Consider the following 21,551-nt stretch of genomic DNA (forward strand, 5'->3'; position numbering starts at 1 on the left):
TGGAACCACCAATTCAAAAGGCTCTGGATGAATACAAAACTTCAATAATCACACAGCAACCAAGTCTTGAATCCAAAGAAGTGAAGGCAACTAGCAAGAGCACCAATCCTGTCCCTAATCCAGCAAGCAAGATCAATCAAGCCATTTGCAAAAGGAAGATTACTGAGGAAAGGCCAAGACAAGGGGCAATAGCTGAATCTTCTCCTCTCTTGAGGTCATTCCTCTTAACAAATTAGAAGAAGAGGAAGAAAGTAAAGAACAACATGCCAACAGTAGGTAACGTTTCTCTTCTTTGCTTTGTTTTCTTTCTTTGCTTTGTTTAAATTCAATAAAAGGGCATATGGTTACATTCTAAGTTTGGTGTTGCCCTGCAACAAATTATTTTCAATCCCTTTGGATGATTGCATCAATTCTACATGGAAGTGTCACACTAAGATTCTATGTTTAGTGTGCCACTTATTTTTCTATCCAAGTTATCCAGTAGCACCACTTGTCTGCATAATCACAATGCCTCTGCAAATTTATCTTTCTTTTGGTTTGACACTTTGTTATTCTGTTTACTCTAGTTATTTCTTTATTTTTAATGCTTCCACTTATTTTGCTTCTTAACTATTTTTGTTAATACATCACAAAGAGATCTTTATTCATGACAGCTTTTTGGCTTGGCAATTGTATTCAACATATAACAGTTCCTCTTGTTTAGTATTAGGTCAAATAAATTGACATAAGATTGCATTCTAAGTTTGGTGTTGCTATGCAACAAAAATTTGGTTCCCATATCTACTAGATACTTGCATCAATTCCAAGTGAAAGTGTCACACTAAGTTTGGTGTGCCACTTATCTTTTATGCAATGTATTATGCACACCTTCTTATGCTTACAATCACAATATTTCTGTTTCTCTGTGCCTTGATGGTTATTCCTCATTTTTGCTTGCTTAGAACATATGTATTACTAATATTTCATTGTGTAAGACATTCATGATCCATCTTAGCCCCATAGCCATTGTTCTAATTATTGTTTGAGGATGAGCAAGCATTCTGAGTATGGCAAGGGAAAGAAGGAAAAAATAGGAGGAAAAGGACAACAGTAGAGAAGATGAATTACAAGGTTGAAAAGTTCCTTTTCCTCTCATTTGTTTCTAGCACTTTAAATTGCATGATTGTCTTTATATTCTCTGTATGCATGTGTGGTATGAATAAGCATAGCTTGAATCTTGATTTGTAACATGTTTCTGTGGCATTATGACTACCAACTTGAGTTTTGTGAATTTAAAAGCAGTAAAGCATCATGATTATAAACAAACAAGGCATTAAAGAAGAGTTTAGCATGTGCATAAAAGTATTGGAAAGCTAAGTATGATTAATTGTTGCTCAATTGCATTGAATTTTATTTAATTGAAGTTTTCATCTAGGACATTTTGTGAAATCTTTTGAAATCATGAAAACCTTAAAAGAAGTAAATACAAATTAAGGGCAAGAAAGAAAAAGGGAAAGAATGAGAAAGCTGAAAGCTCTGAGTACCAATGACAATATGTTAAGTACTTGTGGTGTTTATGTATCAATCAAAAAGCTTGAAAACAAAACACTTAGAGTCAAGATTAGGCTCAAAGTGCAAATGCACTCTCTCAAAGCTCAAGGCTCTAAGCATCAATGATTAGAGAGTCAAGAAAAGAAACAAATGAGCTTAATGAAGTCCTCTAATTAAATGCTTGTGGTGCTTATGTATCAAGTGGTAATACTTGAAAACAAAGCAGTTAAAAGTCGTAGCTTTGTTATTAACTCATGGGGCAAAGCACCCAAAAGGAGAAGCTAATAAGAAAATCAAAAGCTTGTTTCAAGGAAGAATTATAAGAAAAAGATTTCATAAATTGAGCTAGATAGAAGCATCACTCATTTATATTTCTTTTTGTGATTGTAGCATGCATAAGAAACTAGCCTACCATGAACATTAACTTGCTATTCTTCTTCCCTTGGATTGTCAATCTTAATTGCATGATTCTTTTCTTGCTTGGGGACAAGCAAGGTTTAAGTTTGGTGTTGTGATGACATGTCACCATGTCATGTTTTTCTATGCTTTTTCATACAAGAAATTGATGAATTGTGCTTAAATATTGAATGCTTTTGTACTTAATTAGTATATTTCTTTGATCTTTTAATTTTATAAATCTTGTAGGAAATAAGGAGAAAAAGAAGCCAAGAAGCATAAAATAAGCTAAAAAGGAGAAAAAAAAAAAGCTTTGGGGCACACTTTGAATTTGGAGCACACTTTGGAGCCTTAGGCCACACTTTTAAAAGCGTGGCCCATGACCAAATCAAGGAAGATTGACAATCAACACACAAAGCTCGGTTCATGCGAAGAGCCTAGCTTTATCGTGATGCAATTTCAACTTGGAAGCAAGAATTTTCACTAAGTTAAGCTTGGGCGCTCACAGCATGACCATGCCTCCTTCAAGGGGCTATAACTTGAGCTACAAATGTCCGATTGATGTGCTTCTAGTTTCGTTGGAAAGCCGACAATTAGAGCTTTCCAACGATATATGGAAATCCATATTTAGAATGAATTTGGGGCATGAGTGAAAGGCATCTTGAAGAACCAAAAATAAGCAAAAATAAACCAAAGTGCAACCACCAAGATTCGAAGGGGGAGACACAAGGAAACCAAGGAAGAAGCGCTCAGTTGGAGAGCTTAGAGCTCTTGGTAAGAGCTTTGTCATGCTCTCTCCTCATGAAAATTCTATGGAAAATGTTTGCTAATGCACCCCACAAGTTTCGAACTAAGGAGCTCCCACTCAAGGCATGCGCTAGCCTTGTTTTCCTTCACAAAAATTGGGCACCCAAATGCCTCACCAAGGACTCGAAGATGGACCTCATTCCTCAAGCAAGGAGTGCTCAGCTCTTGCCAAGAGCTTAGAGCTCTCACAAAGAGCGCTACCACAAGTGCCAAGGAAACAAGCACTAAGGCTCAGCTCTTGCCAAGAACCGAGCTTGATCCTGGGAGTGTAACCCACAGCCTAAAAATTTAACCAAAATTCCTATTTAATTCAATTCTTCACCAATTGAACTAAGGCCAACTGGACCAATCTCTCTTCAAATCTAAAGCAAGCAAAGCTCACATCATCACTCAAAGGCACAAGAACAAGTTAGAATAGGAATTTCATTTAGTTGTAATTTGTTTTCATTTTCATTTTCATTTTCATTTTGTAAAGCCTATATAAGGCATCATTTTCATCATTGTTGGGAAGGCTGGCTCCAAGAGGGAGCTTTGTACTCTCTAGTTTTTAGTAGAACTTCTGATTTCTGTTTGGAATTTTGGATTGAGATTGAAGAAATTTTGTTTCAATTCTTGATCTAAAATTCATCTTGTTCTTCTTCTCCATAATTCTAAAAATCAAGGAATTGAATCCAACTTTCACTTGCTGCTTTACTTACATTTCTTCTGCAATTTATTTTCTATTTGATCAAGAGAGAATTGAGATCCAGATCTGCTTCTTGAGCTCATTGCTATTTTTGGATCTTCAATTTCTCTTTTAGATTTTACAATTGAGCTAAGTTTCTTCCTGTTTTGTTCTTCAAGCAATTTTACCTTGCTGTTTAGATATTTTGCAGATTCACTTCTACATTTCTCTAGTTTACTGCACTTCATTTTTTCAGTTCCTTTAAATTCCCAGCACCCAATTCAATTTACTTTCAAGCAATTTAATTCTTCTACATTTGTTTGGCATTTTACATTTTTGTTCATGATCTGATTTACTTTTTCTGCAAGTTTAATTCTCCTGCAATTGCTCTAAGCTTTGATCTATTGCTTTCTTTAATTTCCAGCACCCACTCCCATTTACATTCACTGCAATTTACATTTCTTATCATTTAAGTTTCTGCAATTTACATTTCTTGCTCTTTAAGTTTATGTCTAATTTACTTTATGCACTTTAAATTTTCTTGTCATTTACTTCTGCTGCATCAATTATCACTCACCAATGTTAGCTTGACTAAACTAATCACCCACTAAAGTTGCTTGATTCATCAATCCCTGTGGGATAGACCTCACTCTAAGTGAGTTTTACTACTTGATGCGACCTGGTACACTTGCCGGTGAGTTTAGGTGTTGGAATTCGTTTCCAACCCATCAAGTTTTTGGCACCGTTGCTAGGGATTGATTTAGATCAACAATGATTAAGTGGGTGAGGAGTCTAGATCAAGCATTTTCTTTGTTTTTGTTCTCTGTTTTAAGTTAATCGCAAGGTGTTTGAGCTATTGCCTCACTAAGAAATTCTTTCTCTGTGACATGAATTTCAATTTTCATTGATGTCGCATTTTACAAAATACAAATAGAGTTTAACTCATCTTATGGTCAAACAAAATTTTATGGGATATTACCCACCATCATCAATCTCTAATGGTGGCTGGGAATATCACCAAGAAAATACAAATTCTAAGCACTCCAATTCAATAATTAGAGATAATCAAATTAATTTTCTTTAAAATTATAAAATAAAGTTCAAAATCTAATTATTCAAATTAGCGCATATAAAATCGTCATTGTTTTTAAATCACTAAAGCTTTAAATCAATAATTAAAAGTACTCAATTAATACAAAAATTTCTGAAAATATGCTTTCAAATAAATAAAATAAAACATAAATAATTTATTATTTAATTTTTAAAATATGGGATCTTACATAGTGGATTATAGGAGGTTAAGAAGTTACATCAAATTTGTAGTGGATTTAGGTTGAACTTTTTGGTTGCTGCTGATGCCTGGAATGAACCGTTTCAAATTGTATAGTGCATGCTGTTTTATCCTTGTTAATGGCTGATTTCAGGCCTTGTTTTAATAGAGCAATGATGATGATGGCCTTATTATGCTAATTTTTATATTCTGCCTCATTCTCCCTCCCCTTGCCATTTTCTGTTTCTGCTTCTTCTGCAGGTTCTTAATTTTTTCCCTGTTTACATTTTCTTAGTTTAATTTGTTTGTTCAGTTTTTGTTAAATTAGTAAGTTTAGTTATGCATGCTTAGTGGATTATATGTGGTTAGGAAGTTATATCTGATTTGTAGTGGATTTAGGTTAAACTTTTTGGTTACTGCTGATGCTTGGAATGAACGGTTTCAAATTGTATAGTGCATTCTGTTTTATCCTTGTTAATGGCTGATTTCATGCCTTGTTTTAATTGAGTAATGATGATGATGGCCTTATTATGCTAATTTTTATATTCTGCCTCCATTCTCCCTCCCCTTGCCATTTTCTATTTCTGCTTCTTCTGCAGGTTCTCAATTTTTTCCCTGTTTACATTTTCTTAGTTCAATTAGTTTGTTCAGTTTTTGTTAAATTAGTCAGTTTAGTTATGCATGCTTAGTGGATTATATGTGGTTAGGAAGTTATATCTGATTTGAAGTGGATTTACGTTAAACTTTTTGGTTACTGCTGATGCTTGGAATGAACGGTTTCAAATTGTATAGTGCATTCTGTTTTATCCTTGTTAATGGCTGATTTCATGCCTTGTTTTAATTGAGCAATCATGATGATGGCCTTATTATGCTAATTTTTATATTCTGCCTCCATTCTCCCTCCCCTCGCCATTTTCTGTTTCTACTTCTTCTACAGGTTCTCAATTTTTTCCCTGTTTACATTTTCTTAGTTTAATTAGTTTGTTCAGTTTTTGTTAAATTGATCACTTTAGTTATGCATGCTTAGTGGATTATAGGTGGTTAGGAAGTTATATCTGATTTGTTGTGGATTTAGGTTGAACGTTTTGGTTGCTGCTGATGCTTGGAATAATTGGTTTCAAATTGTATAGTGCGTGCTGTTTTATCCTTGTTAATGGCTGATTTCATTCCTTGTTTTAATTGAGCAATGATGATGATGGCCTTATTATGATAATTTTTATATTTTGCATCCATTCTTCCTCCCCTTGCCATTTTCTGTTTCTGCTTCTTCTGTAGGTTCTCAATTTTTTCCTTGTTTACATTTTCTTAGTTTAATTAGTTTGTTCAGTTTTTGTTAAATTATTGAGTTTAGTTATGCATGCTTAGTGGATTATAGGTGGTTAGGAAGAAATATCTGATTTGTAGTGGATTTAGGTTGAACTTTTTGGTTGTTGCTGATGCTTGGTTTGAATGGTTTTCTGAGCTGTTTTAATTGACAAATGATGGTTGTTGCAGTTTTGTTTCAATTTGTATAGTGCTGCTTTATCCTTGTTAATGGCTGATTTCATACCTTGTTTTGATTGAGCAATGATGAAGATGGCCTTATTATGCTAATTTTTATATTGCTACAGATTGCCTTCGCTTGCTGCCGTTTAATTCATATAAATTGATCCTGATTAGTGCTGATTTGATTCTAGTGAGTTCATATGGGTTGATTTTGTTGTTTGTTTAAATTCAGAAATGTCCTATTTACTGCTAGAATGCTGCCAAAATTTCTAAAAATTTGCGTTAATTGAATTCCAATTTGAAGTTAATTTGGTTAAAATAGGTTATGGATTTCTTATGTCTAGGCAATTTGTCCATCACTTGTGGTTACTTTTATGCTTGCGTTGAGTTAAAGAATCTTGACATTATTCTTAATCTCTACTATTTGTTTCGATGTTGTCAAATGATATATGCTTTTAGTCCAATTGTGTATTTACTATTATTTTTCTTCACATTAATATAGGCACATTTGCAAGTTGAGAATAAAAAGTCTAAAGAATTAGCAATTAGAGCTTTTTAATCCATATTTGGGAAAGAGAAGGCAAGGAGAGTGTGATGTCATGGAAGAGTTACCACACCAACTTTGTTGAAGAAAAATTAAGAAATTGCCACCCTTAAGCAGCAACATGCAACTGAGAAAGCAACATTAGAGAACAAGGTTGATGTGATGCAAAAAGAAGAAGATGAACTAAAATCGCTTGTTAAGATGATGCTGCAACAAAAAAGCTCAGGAGTGGACCTTGACATGTTAGCTGCTCAATTAGGAAGCACTTTAGGCAATCCGAAAAATGATGCGCATGAAGAGGTATTATTTGTTGTTAAAGTTTCTATATGTTATCATATCTTAAATAATGGTTGATTATGATGATCTTGATTCAATTGTTTTGTGTATCTAAATAGAAGAATGTTATGATATATATGTTTGTCCTCTCTCTCAAAGATTTTTATTTAACATTATTAGTATTAAAGATGTGTAGTTTTTATTTGATTTTTTTTGTTTACAGGAAAACTATGTTGAAGGAGAAATCGAACTTGATTAAGGTCAAATTTTTAAAAGCAAATGTTACAAAGTAAAAGTCATGAACTTGTGGACATGATGGCTATTTGCTAGTTAGCTATTTCAACTCTCTTTTGCTATTATAATTTTTGCAAACTTAGATGATATTGCGAATCTTACAACAATTTTTATAAGTTAAATTTGATGGGAAATGTTCAATTATTTTTCTTTAGTGACTTGATTCAAATAGTTTAGATTATTTATTGACACTAAATAATTAAAAAAAACTTAAATTAATTTCATTCACGAGAAAACTATTGTAAATAAAAAATTATATATAACAAAAAAAATTGTTGTCAATAGTTACAAAAGACAATGGTGTTGAAACCGTTGTCAAAGATGACTACATAATAAAACTGTTGCCAAAACATGACTCCAACGGTAACGCTTTAAAACCGTTGTCTTAGATGACTATAAAATGGCAATGGTATTAAAACCGTTGCCGAAAAATGACATCAACGGTAACGCTTTAAAACCGTTGTCCTAGATGACTATAAACTGGAAATGGTTTTAAAATCGTTGCCAAAACCTGGCACCAACAGTAACAGTGTAAAACCGTTGGCTATGTGAATAATAAAACCACAACAGTTTAAAACCGTTGCCTATTCAGTTACGGTATTAAACCGTTAGATCGTTAATAAGAATGGTTCTAAACCGTTGCTTATCGAGTAATGGATCAAAACCGTTGTTTAAAATTTTCCCTCAAAACGGTTGTCTATGCCAATAACTGTGGCAACAGTTTTTCTGTTACCGTTGCCTTAGGTAAAAAACCGTTGCCTTTGAGCATTGGTAACGGCCGCATATACCACAGGTCAAAAACCATTGCCAAAGCGTTGCCTAAAGGGGAATTAAAATACACAAATTAAAGGCTTAGGAAGCAAGTTTTCAACCATAGAACAAAACTAGGAAGGAATTGTAAAGCCATGCAAATAGTATGACTAACTGTGTAAAGACTTGATAAAAGCCACTCAAATCAGCACAAGATAAACCATAAAATAGTGGTTTATCAAGTTGTCTTGACAGAGAAGCTATCCATAATTGGAATTCTTTGGATCCTTGAGAGAGGGATGAAGAATTCATGCTAGAATTGCTTTCTCACATTGGATTATATTTGGGGTTGGATGGATATTATGACATTTAATCCTACCAATACTTTGATCTATGAATTTGTGTGGTATAATCAGTGACCGAACTTCAAGTCTTCTCATGAGTAATTAAATCAAGACATTGGGCAATTGTTCATGCTTAGGGAGATTGGTGAGCCAAGACATTAGGATCTAATCATCTAAGATTGCCAAGCAATGTCAATGAATGCATTGATTGAGGAAGAGATGAAAATGATTTGATCCGGAGAGTTCAATATCTCCTGAAACCCAATGAATTCCCATCTCTGATCTACCCATTCTATTTACATTCTGCTCTTTAATTTCATGATTAATCCCCATTCCCATTTAATCTCTTGCCATTTAAGCTTCTGTCATTTAATTTCTCGCACTTTAATTTCTATCATTTAATTTCTTGCAATTTAAGTTTCCCGCCAAATTTACATTCTGCAATTCTCAACTCAATTTCGATTTAGTTCAACTAGAACAATTCTCCAGTTAACCTTGATCAACCAACCAATCCCTGTGGGATTCGACCTCACTCTACAGTGAGTTTTTACTTGACGACAATCCGGTGCACTTGCCGGTAGAAAATTATTGAGAGACAGTTTTCGAGTGAATCTAGTTTATGGCACCATTGCTGGAGATTGGTTTTGCATTGACAATTACTAAATTGCAGGATAACTAGATTGAGCACTTTTCTTTTCTTTTGTTAATAGCTTTTGTTTCAGTTTGTTACTGCTAATTTCTGCAATTTTAGTCGGTTTTATTTGCTCATTCACTTGTTAGCACACTAATCACTAGCTGTTTGTGATATTGCCTCACTATAGAAATTCCAATGTCTTTTGGTGATTATTGTTTGAGACAGAGCCTTTTGCAAGAACGAAAGGAGCAACCATCATATTTTGGCCAATCAAATTTCATGGGAAACCTTCCACCACCACAAGATAATCCCCCACAGAATGATCCCTGTTATTATGCTCATGGTGGGTGGGAGTGTCAAAAACATGAAACTGGGTACTTTCCAAAACCACAAAATAGTCCATATTTTGGTGAAATTGATCACTACTCAAGTTGTGGCTGGGAAGATCAAAATCAAAGAGATCTCACTTATTCATACCCCATTCATCAAGAGCCATCACCTTTCAATTATCCAACCTCACCTCCTAGTTTTACATGTCCAAATTCTTCACCATTTGAGTATGTCTCAACAAAAAATTCCTTCCCAGATTCATACAATTCATTTCACAATCCACAAAACTCATTCTATTACCCACAAAAGTCATACAACTTTCAGAACACACAACCACAAAATAACCAATTCCATTCACAAGCATATCCCAATCAACCATCCCAACCTTCACAACCTCCCTTAGATACACTTTCTAGGATTGAACTCCTCCTTGAAGAAATGATAAAGATAAAGGAAGAGGAGAAAATAGCAGAAAAGGAGCATGAAGAAAAATTGAGACAGAAAGCACCACCCTATTCTGAAGAACAATTCATTGAAGAGCTAATATCACAAAGAGAGACCACTTCTCTCTCTCCGGAAACTGAAGAGTTCATTCAATGGCTCAGAGCATCGACAGAAGAATAGGCCATCACTTGAAGAAAAATTGAAGCACACTTAGAGCATATAGCAAAACACTTCGGAGTGGTGCTTAGGAAGGAGGATGAGGATCAAATGGAGGTTACTGGGGAGGAATCAGAAGAACAAGAAAAAGAGGCACCCATACCAAGTGAGATTCATATGAAGAAGGAGGAGGTTTTGAGAGTATACAAGCCTAAGGCTCCATACCCACAAAGGCTACTAGGGGTAAGAAAGGAACATGCAAACTCACTCCCAAAAGACTCAATGCAACATCATGTAGAACAAAGGGAAGAAGTTAGTAAAGGGAGTCCACACTCCAACGAAACAGAGAGTTGCATAGAAGGTGAGTTCAGTGAACCACCAATTCAAGAAGCTCTTGATGAAAAGGATGCTCCAATTAACGTTGACCAACCAACCAATTCCTGTGGGATTCGACCTCACTCTACAGTGAGATTTTACTTGATGACAATCCGGTGCACTTGCCGGTAGAAAATTATTTACAGACAGTTTTCGAGTGAATCAGTAACAAGGTTCTTTCAATTTCGAGATCAAACTCGGCTAAACTAGAATTCGGTTGAGACCGAGTCATTCAACTTAGAAATCATAGATCATGCATTAAAGGAAATCTAGACTAAAAACAAATTAATGAAAGCAAGTAAACTATGTACAATATTCACATATTCACATAACCAATATCAAAGCACAAGTTGTAACCATTCCCCGGCAACGGCACCAAAAATTTGATGGTAAAATTATGGTCGGCCTAGAATTTTCATCGATGGAAAATCATGTCATAGGATAGTCCTAGACCAACTTATAACCCTATCGTCAAATTTTGATTTGGTTGTTACAAAGTCAACCCCAATATAAAGTAACCGAGAGTATTGGTCTCGGATCGTCCTCAAGAGAATGGACAAACATGTGCGTCAATATTGGTTAGAATTCCGGGGTTGGGGACCATAAGTAAGAATTTAAACTACCAAACTAAACATGCAAGGAATCTTAAAGTGCAAGAAACTAAATCAAGCAATCAAAGCAAGGGACAAGTAATTTCAATCTGGCCAAGGGAAGACATTGGTTGGTTCATCAACAAAATATTGTGCCAATTGTCTCATTTGCTCTTCTTGATTTCTCCTTGAGATTTCCATATCTTCAATCACCTCTCTTATATTTTTCCTTAAAGACTCACTGAGTTGGGAAATGAAGAGATATCTTTTGGAGAGTTCTTCTATTGCAAATTCTAGAAGATTTTGTAGAGGTGAATAGGTTAGACAATTACGGGATGATAGTCCTTGATGAATGGGGTATGCAGCATTAAAATCCCAGCCAAAATTTCGGTAGTTATCATAACAATATGAACTATTTTGTGGCTATGGGAGGTATTCTATTTTATTTGATTGCTCATACTCTATCATTCCTTAGTGATATTCCCAGCCACCATTAGGATAATGACTAGAATCATTTTGTGGTGATGGGCAATATCCCATATGACATGATTGATTAAAATGTGAGGTAAACTCCATTCTTACTTGCAAAATACTTTGTCTCAAACAATAATCACCAAAAGAAATTAGAATCTTCATTGTCACAAATGAGGGATTTTTAGTGAGGCAATAACACAAACACCTTAGTAGCAAGAGAAAATTAAAAGAAATTAAATGACAAAAACAAAAAAGAAAGGAAAAAAAAGTCTAATCTAGGTAATCAACCAACCGGTAGTTTGTTAATCACAATTAATCCCCAGCAATGGTGCCATAAAACTTGAATGTCCACTATAAAGTATTATATATTTTTGGAAAGTCCTAGATGTCAGCTTTCGAACGCCACTGGAATCAACTCATTTGGACCTTTATAGCTCAAGTTATGCCCATTTGAAGGTGAAGAGGTCAGTCTGTCAGTACCCCAGCGTGCCACACCCACTCTTTGGCGTGACACGCCTTCAATGTTGCTCTCTGGCTATTAGAACAGGCGTGCCACGCCCAGAACCCGCGTGCCACGCCCATTATGAAAATAGAGCTGGCGTGCCACGCCTTCGATATCAAGTGGCACGCACGCCCAGGTTTTGCAACGCTGAATTAATGGCCTTTTTCACCTCCAGTTTTAACGTCCACCCTAGAGTGTTATATATCGTTGGAAAGCTTTACAACTCAAGTTATGTTCCTTTGAAGATGAAGAGATCAGGCTGGTAACTCTACAGTGACGTATTTTGCTCCTTGTGATTTCGGGGGCAATATCTTCCTCAATTCCAGTGTCTATTATAAAGTGTTATATATGGTTGGAAAGCCCTGGATGTCTACATTCTAATGGCACTAGAATCACCCCATTTGAAGTTTTGTAGCTCAAGATATCTATATTTGAATGAGAGTAGGTCAGGCTGGCATATGCCCTGGCGTGCTACGCCCCCTTCTTGGCGTGCGACGCCCATAGTGGGGCTCAAAATTACCTCTCTGGAACTTAAGCTTGGCGTGCCACGCCCATAGTACCAAGTGGCACACCCTCTTTGAGACTTGGCTTCAAAAGCTTGGCGTGCCACGCCCAGAGCTTCAAGTGGCACGCCCAGCTTCACACTCCCAACTTTATTTGTTGTTCTTTTCACCTGAAATTCAACAGAAACCCATTTCAAAACAATGTACCATAATATATATCATTTAGTTCATGAAATTGCATTGATAAATGAGATTATGCTCTTTTTATGGTCCTTTTAGATAAGAAAAAGGGGGTCGATGATGCAAGTCATCAGAGAGCATATAAGTCTATTGCTACTTTAGAACTAAGTAAACAACTAAACTAACTATAACAAGAATCAAGGAATTGGGATTTTTGGGTTTCAAGTATGAATAATAAAAGGAACTCTTGGCTAGGCATAGGAATCAGGGTCACCATCCTTGTCTAATAACCATATCTTGACAATTATGAGGAACCAAACTCATTAAGTCTACTTCTATGCTTGAATTACGTTAAAAGTCTACTTCAATGCTTGAAGTACGTTAAATGGCTTGATAAATTTCAACTCATAAGTCCCAATCCAACTACTAATTGGCTTAGTAGTAGATTGGTGTCAATGGGTATCAACTTGACCACTAAGGGTTCCCAAATCACCAAATCAACTAGACCCAATGACTCAAGATCACCCAATTCCCTTAGCCTAGGCCAAGAGTAAAGAAAACTACTCCATAATCAAAGAAACATTTCATGAAACACATGGTATGCATTAACAAAAGACATATTTAAATTGTAAATTAATTGGAAATTACAAGTACCCACTAACAATTATCAATAGAAAACAATTCAAATAACACTATCGATCATAGAAAACATCAATGCACTAATAGAAATTCAAAATCCACGAAGTTCATAAAATGAAAAGAAAAGAGAAATAACAAGAAAACATAAATTTAACACAAGATCTAAACAAAATTATAACTAGCGAACTCAAAGGAAGTAAAAAGCGAGCCTTAATGAACAGATTTTCGGCAAGCTCCCACGAGCCCCGCAGGGGTTCGAAGCTCGACTTACCCTACGTTGTGAGATATGCTTATGATAATTGTGTGTGAATACTTTACTAGGGGCGATCATACCGGCACTAATGCACTGGATCCCATCAGAACTCCGCAGTTAAGCGTGCTTGGGCGAGAGTAGTACTAGGATGGGTGACCTCCTCGGAAGCCCTCGTGTTGCACCTCTTTTTATGACGCTATCTTGAATAGTTTAGCTAAAGCGAGCCTTAATGAACTGATTTTCGGCAAGCTCCCACGGGCCCTGCAGGGATTCACAGCTCGACTTACCCTACGTCGCGAGACATGCTTATGATAATTGTGTGCGCATACTTTAATAGGTTCGATCATACCAGCACTAATGCACCGGATCCCATCAGAACTCCGCAGTTAAGCGTGCTTGGGCGAGAGTAGTAATAGGATGAGTTAAGCATGCTTGGGCGAGAGTAGTACTAGGATGGGTAACCTCCTGGGAAGTCCTCGTGTTGCACCTCTTTTTTTTTTTACGTCGTGCATACCCTCGTTCTTTAAACGACGCTATCTCGAATAGTTTAGCTAAAGCGAGCCTTAATAAACTGATTTTCGGCAGACTCCCACGGGCCCCGCAAGGCTTCGCAGCTCGACTTACCCTATGTCGCAACACATGCTTACGATAATTGTGTGCAAATACTTTAATAGGTGCAATCATACCAGCACTAATGCACCGGATCCCATCAGAAATCCGCAATTCAGCATGCTTGGGCAAGAGTAGTACTACGATGGGTGACCTCCTAGGAAGTGCTCGTGTTGCACCTCTTTTTTTTTTTTTTACGTCGTGCTTATCCTCATTCTTTAAACGATGCTATCTCAAATAGTTTAGCTAAAGCGAGCCTTAATGAACTGATTTTTGGCAAGCTCCAACGGGCCCCGCAGGGCTTCGCAGCTCCACTTACCCTACGTCGAGAGACAAGCTTATGATAATTATGTGCGCATACTTTAACAGGTGCGATCATACCAGCACTAATGCACCGGATCCCATCAAAACTCCGTAGTTAAGCGTGCTTGGGCGAGAGTAGTACTAGGATGGGTGGTGCACGGAATTGTGATCACACTTTTCACAACTCCGCACAACTAACCAGCAAGTGCACTGGGTCGTCCAACTCATACCTTACGTGAGTAATGGTCGATCCCACCGGGATTGTCGGCTTGAAGCAAGCTATGATAAAAATGATTTTTTGTTTATGAAAAGTAAATAACATGAAATAAATGATACTTGTGATTCAGTAATGAGGAACAGGTTAAGGTTCCGGAGATGCTCTGTCTTCTGAATCTCTTCTTTCCTATTGTCTTCTTCTCCAAACACGCATGGTTTCCTTCCATGGCAAGCTGTATGATCCTCTCGGATGAAAAATACCAAGCATGGTTTCTGCACGACTAATCAACTGTCGGATCTCTCGTCTCGGATGAAAAATACCAGGTACAGCTACCGCACGGCTAATCATCTGTCGGTTCTCACTAGTGTTGGAATAGGATCTCTCTATCCTTTTGCACACTGTCACTGCGCCCAACATTCATGAGTTTGAAGCTCGTTACACTCACCCTTTCCAGATCCTACTCGGAATACCACAGACAAAGTTTAGACTTTCCGGATCCTAGGAATACTGCCAATTGGTTCTAGCCTCTACCACAAAGGTTCTAATCTCACGGACTCGGTCCGTGGATCAGAGACCCAAGAGATACGCACTCAAGTTGTCTCCCAATGACTACGATGAGCTCAGATAGAACGGGAATGGTTGTTAGGTGTGCATTCATAAAGTTGAGAATGATGATGAGTGTCACGGATCATCATATTCTTCATATTGAAGTACGAGTGAGTATCTTAGAACAGAATCAAACTTATTTGAAAAGAAAACAGTCGTAATTGCATTAATCCATTGAGACATAGTAGAGCTCCTCACCCCCACCTATGGGGTTTAGAGACTCATGACGTCAAAGATACAATATGAGATGTAAAAAATGTAATGAGTTACAAGATAAATCTCTAAAAGTAGTTTTTATACTAAACTAGTAACTTAGCTTTACAGAAAATGAGTAACTAAGTGCAGATAGTGCAGAAATCCACTTCTGGGACCCACTTGGTGAGTGTTTGGGCTGAGCCTTCAAGCTTCCACGTGCATATGCCTCAAATTGGAGTTAAAAGCCACCCTGGGTGCCAAAAAGGGCGTTTAACGCCAAGAAGTATGCCAGTTCTGGCATTTTATGCCAAAAAGTTTCTGGCTGGCGTTTAACGCCACTTTGGGCCATCAAATCTCGGGTAAAGTATGACCTATTATATATTGCTGGAAAGCCCAAGTTGTCTACTTTTCAACGCAATTAAGAGCACGCCAATTGAGCTTCTGTAGCGCCAGAAAATCCATTTCGAGTGCAGGAGGATCAGAATCCAACAACATCTGTAGTCCTTTCTCAGCCTCTGAATCAGATTTTTGCTCAGGTCCCTCAATTTTAGCCAGAAAATACCTGAAATTACAGAAAAATACACAAACTCATAGTAGAGTCCAGAAAATGTGATTTTTGAATAAAAACTAACAAAAATATAATAAAAAGTAACTAAAATATACTAAAAACTATGTAAAAATAATGCCAAAAAGGGTATAAATTATCCGCTCATCACAACACCAAACTTAAATTGTTGCTTGTCCCCAAGCAACTAAAAACAAAATAGGATAAAAAGAAGAGAATATACAACAAAATTCAAAAATATTAATAAAGATTAGTTTTAATTAGATGAGCGGGACTAGTAGCTTTTTGCTTCTGAACAGTTTTGGCATCCCACTTTATCCTTTAAAGTTCAGAATGATTGGCATCTATAGGAACTCAGAATCCAGATAGTGTTATTGATTTTCCTAGTTTAGTATGTTGATTCTTGAACACAGCTACTTTATGAGTCTTGGTCGTGACCCTAAGCATTTTGTTTTCCAGTATTACCACCGGATACATAAATGCCACAGACACATAACTGGGTGAACCTTTTCAGATTGTGACTCAGGTTTGCTAGAGTCCCCAGTTAAAGGTGTCCAGAGCTCTTAAGCACACTCTTTTTGCTTTGGACCACGACTTTAACCGCTCAGTCTCAAGCTTTTCACTTGACACATTCACGCCACAAGCACATGGTTAGGGACAGCTTGATTTAGCCGCTTAGTCCAGGATTTTATTCCTTTGGGCCCTCCGATCCATTAATGCTCAAAGCCTTGGATCTTTTTTACCCTTGCCTTTTAGTTTAAAGGGTTATTGGCTTTTTCTGCTTGCTTTTTCTTTTTCTTTCTTTTTTTTTCTTTTATTTTTTGCCATTTTTTTTTAGATTTTTTTTTGCAAGCCTTGTGTTTTTCACTGCTTATTCTTGCTTCAAGAATCAATTTTATGATATTTCAGATTATTAATAACATTTCTCCTTTTTTATTATTCTTTCAAGAGCCAACAATTTTAACATTCATAAACTTCACTATAAAAAATATGCATTGTTCTAGCATACATTCAGAAAGCAAGAAGTATTGCCACCATATCAAAACCAATTTCAGGATAAATTTTGAAATTATGCACTTTTTGTTCTTTTTGCAAATAAAAACATTTTTTATTTAAGAAAGGTGAGAGATTCATGGAATCATTCATAACTTTAAGACATAGACTCTAATCTTCAATGATCATGTAATAAACATAAAAGCAGACAAATAATAAAAGAAAAGAAATTAAAGACATACAAATAAATGACTCTAATACTAGTGCTCATGTAACTCTTAAAATAGGTTTCTAATACTGAAAGTCATCACAGAGTTAGGACTCAACAACCTCTTCAAGGGACAGCTTCTGGCGCTTTAGCTCCTGTATCTCACACCCTTGTTTCTCTTGTTCTTTGAGCAGTTTGCAGAGCATGCTATTTTGATTCTGCTACTCTTCTTTGAGTTGATTCACAGCTTCTTGCAGCTTGGTGATAGATGCCTCCAAGCGGGCCCAATAGTCAAACTGAGAAATTTCTGGGAGGAGCTCATGCGCCCCCCTCTTGATGAGGTTATCTTGAATTTGAGGTCCATCCATCACTTTTTTGGTGATTGGGCATTCAACTGGGATGTATTTATCCACACCCATCTTTACCCCGCATCTTTACATAACAGACTAATTAAGCTTGGGTAGGCTAATTTGGCCTCAGTGGATTCCTTGTTTGCAAACATGTAGATTTTAACAGGGATCAGCTGATGAATCTCTACCTCCTACCCCAGCATAACACAGTGAATCATCATTGTCCTCTTGACAGTGACTTCAGATTGGTTGCTGGTTGGGAGTATAGAACACCCAATGGAATCCAGCCAACCTTTAGCAACTGGTTTGAGATCTCCACTCTTTAGTTGGTTTGGGACACCTTTTGAATTGGTAATCCACTTGGTTCCAGGGAGGCATATGTCCTCTAGAAATTGATCTAGCCTTTTATCTTTGGCCATTCTCCTATTAAAGGATTCTGGATTCTGGATCATCTTGTAGTTGAGGAAGTTTGAGAACTTCTCTCACTTTGTCAAAGTGGAAGTAAATAATCTTCCCTCTGACCATAGTCCGAAAGGAGTAGAAAGTAGTTCCCTCTAATCTTTGCTTCTCTGTCATCCACAGATTTGCATAGAATTCCTAGATCATGTTTCTTTTAACATGTATCTCAGGATTAGCCAGGACTTCCCAGGCCCTATTTTGAATCTTCTCTTGGATCTTCGGGTATTCATCTTCTTTTAGATTGAACTTAACTTCCGGGATCACTGATCTTCTACACACGATTTTGAAGTAATGGTCTGCATGTTCTTTGGTGCAGAAATTCTCATGCATCCAAAGTGGCTTTGGGTTGCTTTCTTTCTTGCCTCTTGAAGTGGTTTGTTTTCCTTTGGGAGCCATGAGATTCGTTTGTTTTGGCTCAGGGATCACGGAAATCACACCAAACTTAGAGATTTTCTTGTACTCAAGAAAAAATAAATAAAAAGAAGATGAATAGAAGGAGAGAAGGATTCGAATGATGGGTTAAAGGGGATGGCCGAATGTAGATTTAAAAGGGAGGAATGGAATGGGTTGAATTTTTAGAAAAAAGATATGATTGAAAGATATGATTGATAAAAGATAAACATGATATGAAAAAGATAAGATTTTGTTTCAAAATTTAAAAGATATGAAAAAGATATGAGGAAGTTAAATCTGAATTTTTGTTTATGCATCTAAGAAATAAAAGATAATATGAATGAGTTAAAAAGATTTGAAAAGAAATTGGAAAGATGAATGACTTTTGAAAAAGAATTAAAAAAGAATTAAAAAGAATTTATAAGATTATTGACTTTTGGGAATGGAAATTAAAAAATGAATGTTTGTAATATTTGGATGCAGAAAATCTTGAACTAAAACTTGAAAGTTCGAAAAAAAATTGAATTGGAAATGAAATTACCTTCCCCTTGCTGTTCTGGCGTTAAACGCCCAGAATGATACCCATTTTGGCGTTTAACGCCCATCTGGTGGCCATTTTGGGCGTTTAACGCCCAGCCAGGTACCCTGACTGGCGTTAAATGCCAGAAAATCCTTTGTTACTGGGTTTTTTTTCTGAACACCCAGGATGCTACTGTTTCTGGCGTTAAACGCCCAGAATACTGCCTATTCTGGCGTTTAACGCCCAGAATGATACCTTTTCTGGCGTTAAAGGCCCAGAATGGTAGCCATTCTGGCGTTTAACACCCAAAATTCCTCTTTACTTGCATTTTGAAGCTAGTGAGCTCTTTTTCTCTGTGATTCCTCTGCGTTATGTCTTAAACCTCCATTTTTCTGACTTATTCACTGAAATACATTAGCTAACATGAGTAACAAAATTAAATAGACTTATATAATTGTTATAAACATCTAATTTTTTATAATGGCTGGGTTGCCTCCCAGCAAGCGCTTCTTTACTGTCTTTAGCTGGACTTTACTGAGCTTTTAATTTAGTCTCAGTTTTGAGCATTCTTGCAAAACATTGCCTTCAAGATAATGTTTGATTCTCTATCCATTAACAATGAACCTTTTATCAGAATCAACATCTTGAAGCTCTACATAACCATATGGTGATACACTTGTAATCACATATGGTCCCTTCCACCGGGATTTCAATTTCCCACAGAACAATCTGAGCCTAGACTTAAACAGCAGGACCTTTTGTCCTTGCTTAAAGACTCTAGATGATAGCCTTTTGTCATGCCATCTTTTTGCTTTCTCCTTGTAGATTTTAGCATTTTCGAAAGCATTGAGTCTGAACTCTTCCAGCTCATTTAACTGGAGTAATCTCTTTTCTCCAGCTACCTTAGCATCAAGGTTTAGGAATCTGGTTGCCCAGTAGGCCTTGTGTTCCAATTCCACTGGCAGATGACAGGCTTTTCCATACACAAGCTGGTATGGAAAGATCCCTATCGGAGTCTTGAATGCGGTTCTGTATACCCATAGAGCATCATCCAGACTTCTTGCCCAATCCTTTCTGCGGGTACTTACAGTCCATTCCAGGATTCATTTTAGTTCTCTATTCGAGACTTTAGCCTGCCCATTTGTCTGTGGATGATATGGAGTGGCCACTTTATGGTTAATTCCATATCAGACTAGAGCAGAGTCAAGCTGTTTATTACAGAAATGAGTGCCTCCATCACTGATCAGTATCCTAGGGACACCGAACCTGCTGAAGATATGCTTATGGAGGAACTTCATCACTGTCTTAGTATCGTTAGTAGGTGCTGCAATTGCCTCTACCCGTTTAGATACCTAGTCTACTGCCACCAGAATATAAGTGTTTGAGTATGATGGTGGGAAAGGCCCCATGAAGTCAATACCCCATACATCAAACAAGTCAATCTCTAAGATCCCTTGCTGAGGCATGGCATAACTGTGAGGCAGATTACCAGCTCTCTGGTAACTGTCATAGTTATGTACAAACTCTCGGGAGTCTCTATAGAGAGTAGGTCAGTAGAAGCCACATTGGAGGACTTTTGTGGCTGTACGCTCACCTCCGAAATGTCCTCCATATTGTGATCCATGGCAATGCCATAGGATCTTCTGTGCCTCTTTTCTAGGCACACATCTACGGATTACTCCATCTGCACACCTCTTAAAGAGATATAGTTCATCCCACAAGTAGTACTTTGCATCAGAAATCAACTTTTTGTTTGCTGCTTACTGTACTCTTTGGGTATGATTCTCACAGCTTTATAGTTTGCAATGTCTAGAAACCACGGGACTTCTTGAAGGGCAAAGAGTTGCTCATCCGGGAAGGTTTTAGAGATCTCAATAGGAGGTAGGGACGCTCCTGCTACTGGTTCTATCCGGGACAAGTGATCTGCTACTTGGTTCTCTGTCCCTTTTCTGTCTCTTATTTCTATATCAAACTCATGCAGGAGCAACACCCATCTTATGAGTCTGGGTTTTGATTCCTGATTTGTGAGGAGATATTTTAGAGCAGCATGGTTAGTGTACACAATCACTTTTGATCCTACTAAATAAGATCTGAACTTGTCAATGGCATAAACCACTGCAAGCAACTCCTTTTCTGTGGTTGTGTAATTCTTCTGAGCGTCATTTAAAACATGGATAGCATAATAAATGACATGCAAAAGCTTGTCAGGCCTCTGTCCCAATACTGCACCAATGGCATGGTCACTGGCATCACACATTAGTTCGAACGGTAATGTCCAGTCTGGTGCAGAAATGACTACTGCTGTGACCAGCTTAGCTTTCAGAGTTTCAAACGCCTGCACACACTCTGTGTCAAAGATAAATGGCATGTCAGCAGCTAGCAGATTGCTCAGAGGTTTTGCAATTTTTGAAAAATCCTTTATAAACCTCCTATAGAATCCTGCATGCCCCAGAAAGCTTCTGATTGCCTTAACATTGGTAGGTGGTGGTAATTTTTCAATTACCTCTACATTAGCTTGATCCATGATAAACCACTATTTTATGGTTTATAATGTGTTTAATTGTGTGGTTTTATCATGATCTTTACCCACTTATTCATATGATTAGCATGCATTTATATTTCCTTCCTAAAATTATTACATGATTGAAAACTTGCTTCCTAGAGACTTTTAATTATGTATTTTAATTCTCCTT

At 37.0% G+C, this 21,551-nt stretch overlaps 1 non-coding gene and 2 pseudogenes across 1 annotated transcript; all 3 read left to right on the forward strand.

Moving 5' to 3' along the window:
- Positions 1–13,506: 13,506 nt before the first annotated feature.
- LOC148555828 (5S ribosomal RNA) lies at positions 13,507–13,625 on the forward strand. The gene has a single exon (XR_015891436.1). It is a non-coding gene; the product is annotated as a 5S ribosomal RNA (ribosomal RNA).
- A 150-nt stretch (positions 13,626–13,775) lies between these two features.
- Positions 13,776–13,930, forward strand: LOC148555829 (5S ribosomal RNA; annotated as a pseudogene).
- A 182-nt stretch (positions 13,931–14,112) lies between these two features.
- Positions 14,113–14,231, forward strand: LOC148555830 (5S ribosomal RNA; annotated as a pseudogene).
- The last annotated feature ends 7,320 nt before the right edge of the window (positions 14,232–21,551 follow it).

Source organism: Arachis ipaensis, chromosome B6 (genome assembly GCF_059453495.1).
Source record: "Arachis ipaensis isolate K30076 ecotype BB chromosome B6, ASM5945349v1, whole genome shotgun sequence".
NCBI lineage: Eukaryota > Viridiplantae > Streptophyta > Magnoliopsida > Fabales > Fabaceae > Arachis > Arachis ipaensis.